Source organism: Rattus norvegicus, chromosome 14 (assembly GCF_021556685.1).
Source record: "Rattus norvegicus strain SHRSP/BbbUtx chromosome 14, alternate assembly SHRSP_T2T, whole genome shotgun sequence".
Taxonomy (NCBI): Eukaryota; Metazoa; Chordata; class Mammalia; order Rodentia; family Muridae; genus Rattus; species Rattus norvegicus.
In genome coordinates, this window is record NC_141547.1 from 42,834,192 (window position 1) to 42,844,875 (window position 10,684).

The 10,684-nt window shown below is 43.6% G+C and overlaps 1 long non-coding RNA gene across 1 annotated transcript; it reads left to right on the forward strand.

Moving 5' to 3' along the window:
• Nucleotides 1-496: 496 nt before the first annotated feature.
• On the forward strand, nt 497-7,091 carry LOC148001331 (uncharacterized). The gene is made up of 2 exons (XR_015637432.1): nt 497-666; nt 6,704-7,091. It is a non-coding gene; the product is annotated as an uncharacterized LOC148001331 (long non-coding RNA).
• Nucleotides 7,092-10,684: the final 3,593 nt, after the last annotated feature.

Consider the following 10,684-nt stretch of genomic DNA (forward strand, 5'->3'; position numbering starts at 1 on the left):
GCCAGGTGGATCTCCGCCCCCGCCCCGGGGCCGCGACCTCTGCCGCTCCGCACCCCCACCCCGGGCCCTCCAGGATGCGTCGGCCCGCGCCACGGCGCCAGCCCGGAGACCCGAGCCCACCGGTGCTGGCGTCTCGCCGGCTCCGTTAAGAGAAGTGAGTCCCGGGCCTGGCGGGAGGCGCAGCCTGGGACCCGCGGCCCCCGAGGCTCTCCCGGAAGCTTGCGGCCCGTCGCTCGCCCCCGAGGGTCTCGGGGAAAGGCAGGCGCGGGTCCTTTCTCGGTGACGGCGGGGCCCGCTACTGCTCCCCGTGTAAGCGACCCGGTGAGCCGCGGCCGGGTCAAGCCCTCACCTCTCTCCCGAGCCCGAAAAGCAAAACAAGGTCGTTCTGGCCCGGGGCAGCGAGGGAGGAACTAGGAGCTGGGGCGGGCGGGTCTGCAGCTGCGAGGTCCGAGGGGCGAGGCGATGGGCCCCGCGCTGTCCCCCACGGGGGCCGCTCACTCGGGGCGGACGGGCGGCGGCGCCCCGCGGGAACAAAGGGCCCCGCGGCCCCAGCAACCCGGACGGAGGCTGCCGGGACCCAGCCCGCGCCGCCAACGTGCGGTCGGAACCCGCTGGCCTGAGCCCAAAAGAGCTGCGGCCTTTGCCAGTGTGGAGCTGGAGTTTCAGGTGCCAAGAAAAAGCAACAGTGTTCCCTTCCCTGTTAACGATCCTGGATTATTAGCCCGTCCCCTAAGCCCGCTCCATGTTTTTCCGGCTGGACTCTGACTTTCCTGTTTAATTTGTTCTGTCCTGACATGAAAAGAGCAGAGTACAAAAGTGTCTCACTCTAGCCTTCTAATTAATGATGCTACTGGTCGTTTCAGGTTTTTAGTCTTGTGTGGGGTTTTTTGTTTGTTTTTTGTTTTTGTGTGTTTTCTCCCGGAGTTTCCTCCCTGCGTTTTTTACTAAACCCCCCCCCACACACACACACCCTTGCCATAGTAAAATAACCTCTTGATAACGTATCCCTCTACATCAGAGACAGATTATCTTTCAATTGCAATGGCAATTTCTTAAATTGAATGTAGATTTGGAAAGAATACAAGTGAAAAAACATTCCCTTTAGATCTGGTTTGAACACTCTCACACTCAGTGAGAAAATGGTCTAGTGGGCTTTTTCTAGAAATTAGTATATTTAAGCAAAGATCTTAGGATGATAAATTTTTTGATGAAATGTCCCACACAGAAAAGAATACAAACGGATTTGGGTTTTTTGGTTTTTTTTTTTTTTTTTTCATTTTCTTTGTCTTTTAGAGATCTCTTGAGTTCCCTTGTTTTAAAAAAAAAAAAAATACTATACAAACTTTATGAAGGCTTATTCTAAATATTGTAAACAAAAGAAATGTAATAACCCAGAATCCCAAGTGTAAGCAGCTACTGCTGAGAACCTGACATTAATCTGCTTCTGAGCAGCTATTAGGAGACTAATAACTGTAATATATGCCACTTTCGAAATGAAAGAAACTTAGTAATTATAACTTCAAACAAACCTAGCAAACTTATGTTAATTTTGTTCACCTGAAATATATTCAGCATGATAATAAGAACTCATATTTAAGTTCTTAAATTTCTTTTGAACATCTAAGGATTTATCACATCTTAAATCCGAATAATAAAAGAGGGATTCTTAACATTAGAGAATATATCTCAAGGCACAATACTGCCCAATCTGAATTAGTTTTGCTTACTATATCAAAAGAAAAGTATCCACCCCACAAAATGTTCATAGCCAGATGTAAAGAACAAAGCCATCTTTCCCAGCGTTCACAGTGCCAGGCCTGGTTTATGAATAGTTACAAGGGCTCCTCTTCCCTTATTGGCTCACATTCTAAGCCAATAGGAAAAGTACAACACATCTTTCAAAGGAGACAGCATTGGAATAAATGGATTGTTTACCACATTCATTCTCTTTGGAGCTCACAGGTCCTGTAATTTCAAAGAAGACATGTAGGAATCTTTGAGTTTCTGAATATCCGGACATGGGTGCTACTTATCGTGGGTGGGTGCAGATCCGCCTCTGCAGCCTTGGAGTCGACTGTAGTATAATGGGTTATAATTAACTATGTGAAAGTAACATTTCTCCAAAATACCGGATGAATGTGAAGCATGACGAGATGCTACCAGCTAATACCTCTAATAACAACTACTCAAATTTTATTTCAGAAACTGGCCCTTAAGGAAACGTGTTTGGAATGTCTGGAACATATTTAATGTATAGGTTCTAAACCTGCTTGCTTATATTTGCTTTTGGAGCCAAAGTACAATTTCACTGCAACAGAAAGTAATCTGTAGTACGTTTAGATTCCTCTGCCTTATTCTGCCTAATTCTAGTTTCTACACAGGTTATGATCTTTCTTACTGGATTCCCAATTCCTGCAAGATAGATTGTTTCCTGCTCAGCCTTGTGTTTCCCACTGCCAAAGCCAGAAACTTGTACAAAATGGGCAGTGTGCTATGTTAAAGGTGCAATAAGCAAGCTCTCTGACAGGGACACCAAACCAAGAGAAAGTGTCTGCTTCTCTCCCCAGTTACATAATAGTACATCACTCGTTTTAGTTGTGTGTCTTCCGATTCCCCTCGTAAGGTCTGGGAATGTAACACTGCACTGTTCTGGCCTAGTGTATGGAGCCTTGGACTCTAACAAGTAATCGAGTCCCGTGGAGATCGGGTAGTAGTTGCTACTGCTGTCATCTAAAGTAAACAAGTTTCAGTGGCTTGTGTCTGTCAGGTGTCCTTACCACACAGACACAGTGCTCTGTGCCCTCAGAATTGCTTCAGTACTCCAAACTCAGTTGCATGTTTCAGGTGACACTCAGAGTATCTACTCTGTGATAAATTATGAACACGTGTTAGAAATTATTAGAAGCTTAATAAATTATACATATGAGTGGGTTTAGTCATGAAGAAAATGTAATTTCCTACAATTACTCATCTGTAAAAAGCAAGTATTAACACAACATTTTCAAGGTCGCAGATACATACGATTCATCAGGTAAAGTGTTTGCCATGAGAGGGCCAGATTTCAGATCCCCAAGAGGTGTGTGTCTGCAGTCCAATGCACCCAACAATGGACCAACTATGAATGAGAAGTTCAAGAGTAGTAGTTGCTCAGTTCCATGAGGCTAGGTGTTTGAGCTGGTCTTCTGTAAGAAGCCGGGATCCTGAAGAAGTAGGTTCCAACAGATGTGCAGGCGAAAAAGCCTTTCTTCTTCTATTGTCCTTTTGAAGGCCTCCAGCAGAAGATAATGGCCACCTCCTTTCCTGGACTTGGAGCTTCCTCTGTCTCAGGCTGGCCTTGAACTCAGAGATCTGCTTGTCTCTATCTCCTGGGATTAAAGGTCTGCACTACCTTGCCTGGGCCTAAGCTTTTCATGGCCACTGTGCTTCAAGATCCAGATCAAAAGCCTATTGTCTTCCAGCCTCAAAATCACCATCACAAGTGTGTGCTCCAATTTCTGGGTTGTAGTTCATTCAGATGTAGTCAGCTTATTAGCCAGGAGTGGCCATCACAGAGATCACCACAGAATGAGGAGCTGCAGCGTCAGGAAAGTTGGAAACCTCTAATTGGGTACTCATCACTGAAGTGTGTAGTTGTGGACATGGGCTCCATGATCTTCCACATCCCAGGAAAGTGCTCTACCACGAAGCTTCCAGCCCTGGGTTTCTGCCACTTGAATTTGGGGACAGAATTCAGTGAAGCCAAGCCTAATGACCTGAGTGTAAACCCAAGACTCATGCAGTGGGAGGAAAGAATCTATTTCCACAAGTTCCCTGACCACTACATACATGTGGCATGCATACACCCACATGTATCCACATACAAATAAATGTAATAAAAAATGCAAAGCTCTCCTGATACTAAGGAAATACATTGAATTATGTGTTAATTTGGGCAGGTGGGGCTGGAGAGATGGCTCAGTGGGTAAGAGTACCTACTGTTTTTCCACAGGACTGGGGATCTCCAATTCCATAGAACCTGACATCCCTTCTGACCTCTGCAGGCAAAAAAAAAAAAAAAAAAAAAAAGCAGCACATATTTGTTTTCTTAAATTAATGTGTTTACAAAAAAAACCCACTGTGAGAAGTGAAGTGGTTAAGATAGGATCTCATGGGGTTGGGGATTTGGCTCAGTGGTAGAGTGCTTGCCTAGCAAGCGCAAGGTCCTGGGTTCAGTCCCCAGCTCCGAAAACAAGAAAAAAAAAAAAAAAAAAAGATAGGATCTCACCATGTAACCATGGCTGACCTCAACCTTGCAGCCACTCTCAGCCTCCAAATTTGAGGAAAACTGGCAGGTACCACAGGGCAGCAACACTTTCCCTTAGGCTCACTGAAGTCTGCTGCTTCCTCCCAATTTAAATTTTTGAATTAAGATTTACAGTTTAGACCTGGGGAGATGGCTCAGCATTGAAGAGCACCAGCTGCTCTTCCAAAGGTCCTGAGTTCAATTCCCAGCAACCACATGGAGCTCACAAACATCTATCATAAAATCTGGTGCCCTGTTTCTGTCATGCAGGCATACATCCAAATAGAGCACAGATATATTCAATAACTAAAATAAAGCTTTAAGAATATATTCACTTTTTAAAGATTTATTGGGTGCATGTATTTGTGTGCAATGACTGTATGTGATATGTATGATGAGTGTGAGATGGCTGTGTGGATACGTGTGTGGCATGGTGAGTGTTTGCATTCACAGAGCTGTCAGCCCTCTTCCACCGTGTAGATTCCAGGCATTCAGCTTAGGTCCTGATGTTTGTTTAGCATCCTTTACGCACCAAACCATTACACTACCAACTCTTTTTAACTGAGACTATCCTTGTGTTTTTGATCTTCCAATCCCCACATCCCAAATTCTGGGTTGGAGTATGCACTATCAAGCCTGTCTTATGCCCTAAGCATGGAAGCCAGGGTTTCATGCATACTAGGGAAGCATTCTACCTCTTCAGCTCTTACTTTGTTTCTACATGTGTATGTATGTATGTATGTATGTATATAAAGTATGTATTTATAGACAGGATCTCTCTCATAGCTCTGACTGTCTCTATGTAAAACAGAGTGGCCTTGAACTCACTGAGATCCACCTGCCTCCTGAGTCCTGAGATTAAGGCATGTGCCACTATACATGGCTTTTAATTTTTTTTTTTTTTTGGTTCTTTTTTTTCAGAGATGGGGACCGAACCCAGGGCCTTGCGCTTCCTAGGCAAGCACTCTACCACTGAGCTAAATCCCCAACCCTATGGCTTTTAATTTTTACTGCTGAGTCTGGCTTGGCCATGTAAGGGATGGCAAGACATGGTTCCCACCCCTGGAACAGAGCCAGCAGCATGTTGATGGTTGCTGTGGGTATAAGACTTGTTTGTAAAGTGTGCATATTTTTCAAGTTCCTCCAACAAATGTTCTCTCTGCCAAGGTCAATGACTCCATGATAATCAGAGACAGCATAAGTCAGGGAGGCAAGGATATGTCTATGTCTCAGCAAAATGGTGAATGTTGAGACCTTGAGGACAGCCCTTAAGGCTGTAAAAAAGAATTCTGAAAACATGAGTTCAAAAGAATATAATTTCCCAACTACATAAAATATAAGGATGCAATATGAATTGTATAAAGAGCTTCACAGACCTAAAAGAACAGAGGCAGCTGCACTAAGACTCCAGCTTGTCAGAAAGCTACTAAGGAAAGAGATAAAGAGGAGGAAGAGGGAATAGTGGTCCCAGGGCAGGGTCCCACCCAGCTAGCTTATTGTCTGTGCTTAACAAAGGCAGGCAACAGATATCTAAATTCTTTTGCAATGTTTAAAAGAAAAATGTGCTTGCTGTCTCTAAGAATCAAGCGGCCAGTGCCAAGGTATGCTGATTCACGGGATTAGCAAAGGGGAACCTGGGGTAATAACTCAATTGATATCTAAATAAAAGACTGGGCTTTTGATCTGGAATAAATGAGCTATTCTGAGAGATTTTAAAACAGCAAGAGAAAGTTGTCTCGGGCAGAACATCTTCTGTCAGCTTGTAATCCAAGATTTGACTTTTGAGTGGTTTGTTTTGCTACCCTCAAACATTCCTTCCTCAGAACCCCTCTCCAAATCAAGCCTGATCCTTGGCAACTTGTTTTATCTGTATGAGTGTGGTCTGCATATATATGTATGTGCATCACATGCTACCTTGGGATGTCAGAAAAGGGTACCGAATTCCCTGGAACTGGAGTTACATGCAGGTGGTAGTGAGCCACCCGGTAGATGTTGGTAGGTGAACCAAGGTCTCCTGCAAGAGCAACAGGTGTTCCTAACCGCTGAGCCACTTCCCCCAGCCTATTCATTTTTTGCTTTTTGTCTTCTCAAGACAAGGTTTTGCTGTCTAGTCCTGGCCAGAAGATACTCAATGTGCAATCTGGGATGGCCTGGGATTCTCAGCAAACCTCTTGTCTCAGACTTCCAAATCCTAGGATTACAGGGTTGTGCAAGCACAACTTTTTTTTCCTTTTGATTTTAAAGGAAATATAAAAATTATGGATTCCTGAAAATACCATAAACTCTAAATACGAAGATCTCTTTGGGTGATGGAGAAGTTGGCCTGGACCCTGGAGGAAATGTCTGACTGGAGAAATAAGATGCTCTTCCAGATCTGGTCGGTTTGCTAAGCCTCTTTCTCTTTCTCTTTCCCTTTAACAGGAATCTCTGAAGAGGTAGAAAAAAGAAAATGTACACCACTTCAGCTCAACCCCCAGGAGAGATAGTATCAACAGAAACGAATCAGCTCAGCATGTGTAATCCTGGTGCTTGAGAGGCAGAGGCAGGAGGATCAAAAGTTCAGGGCTAGCCTACACATCAAATTTGAGACCAGCAAGCTATAAGAGTATATCTCGGGCTGGAGAGATGGCTCAGCGGTTAAGAGCACTGACTGCTCTTCCAGAGGTCCTGAGTTCAATTCCCAGCAACCACATGGTGGCTCACAACCATCTGTAATGAGATCCGATGCCCTCTTCTGGTGTATCTGAAGACAGCTACGGTGTACTTATATATAATAAATGAATAAATAAATCTTTAAAAAAAAAAAAAAGAGTATGTCTCAAGGGGTTGGGGATTTAGGTCAGTGGTAGAGCGCTTGCCTAGCAAGCGCAAGGCCCTGGGTACAGTCCTCAGCTCCGAAAAAAAAAAAAAAAGAGAGAGTATGTCTCAAAAAGAAAGAAAGAGGAAAAAAAGAAATAGCATTTCTTGGAAATTCTATCCTTATTGCTGAGATTACTGTGCTCAGTATTCATAATTTGCTCGACCTAGTCTTGCTATCCTGCTCCAGCTTCCCGCTAACCAGACCATAGTCTATGACTAAGCCTTCCTTGAAGATTTCCCTACAAGACAAGAGTGTCTCGGGGTTGGAGATTTGGCTCAGTGGTAGAGCGCTTGCCTAGGAAGTCCAAGGTCCTGGGTTCGGTGCCCAGCCCCGAAAAAAAGAAAAGGAAAAAAAAAAAAAAGAGTGTCTCCAGTAGGTAGTAAAATAAGCAATCTGCTTTATATTCTTATAACAAATCAACAGTCTAGTTTACAAGTCATTCTATGAGACAATATCAGAAAAACATATGGATTCATGCAACAAATTTTTTTTTTTTGTTCTTTTTTTCGGAGCTGGGGACCAAACCCAGGGCCTTGCGCTTCCTAGGCAAGCGCTCTACCACTGAGCTAAATCCCCAACCCCTTGCAACAAATTTTTTAACTGATTTTTTTCTTCTATATTATTGAGTCAGAGAAGTTCATGTTTGGCATCTGAGCCCTGATGGGTTGATCCAAGTTTCTACACCCCTACAAGATTCAGTCTTGTAGCAAGTTTTTATTAGCTGGGGTTTTCCCATTTTCTAAGCACAGCCGTTATCCCTACGCTGCTTCTCATAATCTCCTGTCTTCAGACTAGCCAAGGGGTGGAAAAAGAAACACGCCAACAAAGTTTTTCCACAGCCATTATTTTCCTACAGTTCGATCCAATGAGAGGGAATTAAAAATACATGGTTTTTTTTTTTTTCCTCGTGGCTCCTAATTGGGAAAGGCTTAGTCATTAGCAGTTAGTTCTACATAAAACAAGTCATGGCCTTTATTCTTGACCAAAGAACAGAAGAAACTAGGGCAAGCCTCACAAGTCAGCCTCTCAACCCATCCTCCCTGACAATTTGTCTGATGGGAACTTTTCATTGATCTTAACCACCTGTATCGCTCAATAAGACTTCTTTTTTGTTTGGTTGGGGTTTTTTGTTTGTTTGTTTTTCTAGACAGGATTTTTCTGTGTAGCTTGGCTGCCCTGGAACTTGCTCTGTAGACCAGGCTGGCCAGGAACTAGTTTGCCTCTGCCTCCCAGGATCAAGTGCCAGGATTAAAGTCGTGTACCACCACTGCCCATCCAAAACCCAAGGTTTTGTGCATCCTATATAAGCACTCTACAAACTGAGCCTGAACCTCATCCACAACCTTCACTTTTTATTTTGAGATAATTTCACATAGAAAACTTAGAAAAAAGTCAGAGTTTGAATACACTCTTCTCCCACCCACTCAGCTTTACATAGTTTTAACTCGAATAACCAGTCTTCAGAACCAGCTTGTTAACAGTATAGAGACTATGGCTCTGTGTCTCTCGGCACTGTAACAGAAGCCTGAAACTGTTTAAAGAACTGAAGGTTTTCTTGTCTTATGATTTCTTTCAGTTTCTTCTTCTTTTTTAATTATTTATCTTATGTGTATGGGTGTTTTGCCTGTACCCCAGAAGAGGGTATCAGATCTCATGGGACTAGAGTTACACAAGTTGTAAGCTGCCATTTTGGTGCGGGAATTGAACCCAGGTCCTTTGGATGAGCAGCCAGTGCTCTTAACTGCTGAGCCATCTCTCTAGCCTTCTTTCACAAGTTTCAAGGTACACAGATCCTTCACTTGGCACCTGAGGTAAAGACATCAGGACGTTGGGGGTGTGGGGAAGAGACTATGTACCTCATGGCAGCCAAGAAGTTGAGAAGAGACACAGAGAGAGGTCCGGGAGGGGAAATGTCAAGGTCATGTCTCAGGTGGCTACTTGCTCCAACTAGGCCTACCTTCAAAAGTTTTTTTCATTAATTTATTAATTCACTTTACATCTCAATCTCATCACCCATCCCTCCTCTCCTCCCACTCCTCACCTCACTTCCACCCTACCCCACCCCTGTTCCAAAACACCCTTCCCAAAATAGTGCCACAGCTGGTGACCCCATCTTCAGCACATGAACTTGAGGGAGAAATTTCATATCTGGCAAAACAACTACACTTTACCCATGCTTAACCACCTTCTCTCCTAATGTACTTTTTCTGTCCTAGGATCCAATCCAGAATTCCACATTAAGACTGGCCCTGTGCCCTTGGTCTCCCTCCCATCCTCTGACCTTGGTACATTTGATCAGAATTTGAATAGTGCCCAACTTATAAGAGCTTAATATCCAGTGTTTAAGAAGATATAAAAGCAAGCATTCAGAAGACATTTTACTGGGAATGTTGAACTTGGAGTGGTGGTGAGTGTGAGAATCCCTTCTGTGATGCTAAGCAGCAAAGCAGCAGCAGAAACTGCAGCTCTGGACAGCCAGGGGGTAACAAAGTCACACAAAACAGTGAGCGTAGATACAGTGGTTTTTTTGTTTGTTTGTTTGTTTGGGGTTTTTTTGTTTGTTTGTTTGTTTTTCCAGGGCAGACAGGATGGTTTAGCAGGTAAAGGTGCTTGTTACCACACCTGACCTGAGTCACTGGACATGGTGGAAGGAAAGAAAAACAGAATCAACTCCCACAAGTCACATTCTTATCTCCACATAACAAATATACAACATACATACCAAAAAATAATAAGTGTTCTATGTTATTATATTTTCAACTTATAATGATGTATATAAGGTTCTAAGGTTCTCTATCTCCAGTGTGTGTGTGATGTGGTGGTGGTGGTGGTGGTGTGTGTGTGTGTGTGTGTGTGTATGTGTGGTTTATTGGGAGACTGGTTCACACAGAGAAGTTGAATATTTTTCACAATGGCCATCTGCAAGGTGGAATGTCAGAGAAATTGATTAGCCCAGAAAACAGGATGTCTCAGAACCAGTAAGGCAAGTCCTGGAGCCCTGACTCTTGAGACCAAAGGCCAAAGGGACCTAAGGGAAAAGCTAGTGCAAACTAAAGTTTGAAGTCTGATGTCTGGGAGCAATGGTGCTCAGAAGGCTTGGCCCACTCTACCTAGAAGAGTCAGAGACCATGTACTCATTTCTTCCATGTGGGCCCTAGCCGACTGGATCATGCCTCTCACATTGAGGGTCTGGCCAGAGGGCTAACCCATGTACCAGTGTTCTCTGGAAACATGACACCCTAAATGAACCATCACAGATGACTTTAATTCAAATGTAATCCCTTATAAGTTGAAGGTCATCTATAGTCACTTTGTAGAATGTCTCTGAATTTAGTTGCTCTTATATTTTTCTCATCGTTTGACTAGAGTCATGGATCTTTGGCAAAAATACCGTCTAAGAGATCCTGTCTTCTCAATTCATGCTATCAATATCTTCCTATTGGTGGTATTGACCTTGATAGAAGCATTAAACTGGTATATGCCAGACAATAAAGTTACTGTTTTCTCATTTGCATTGATAGTATCTTGGGTAAGGCATATTG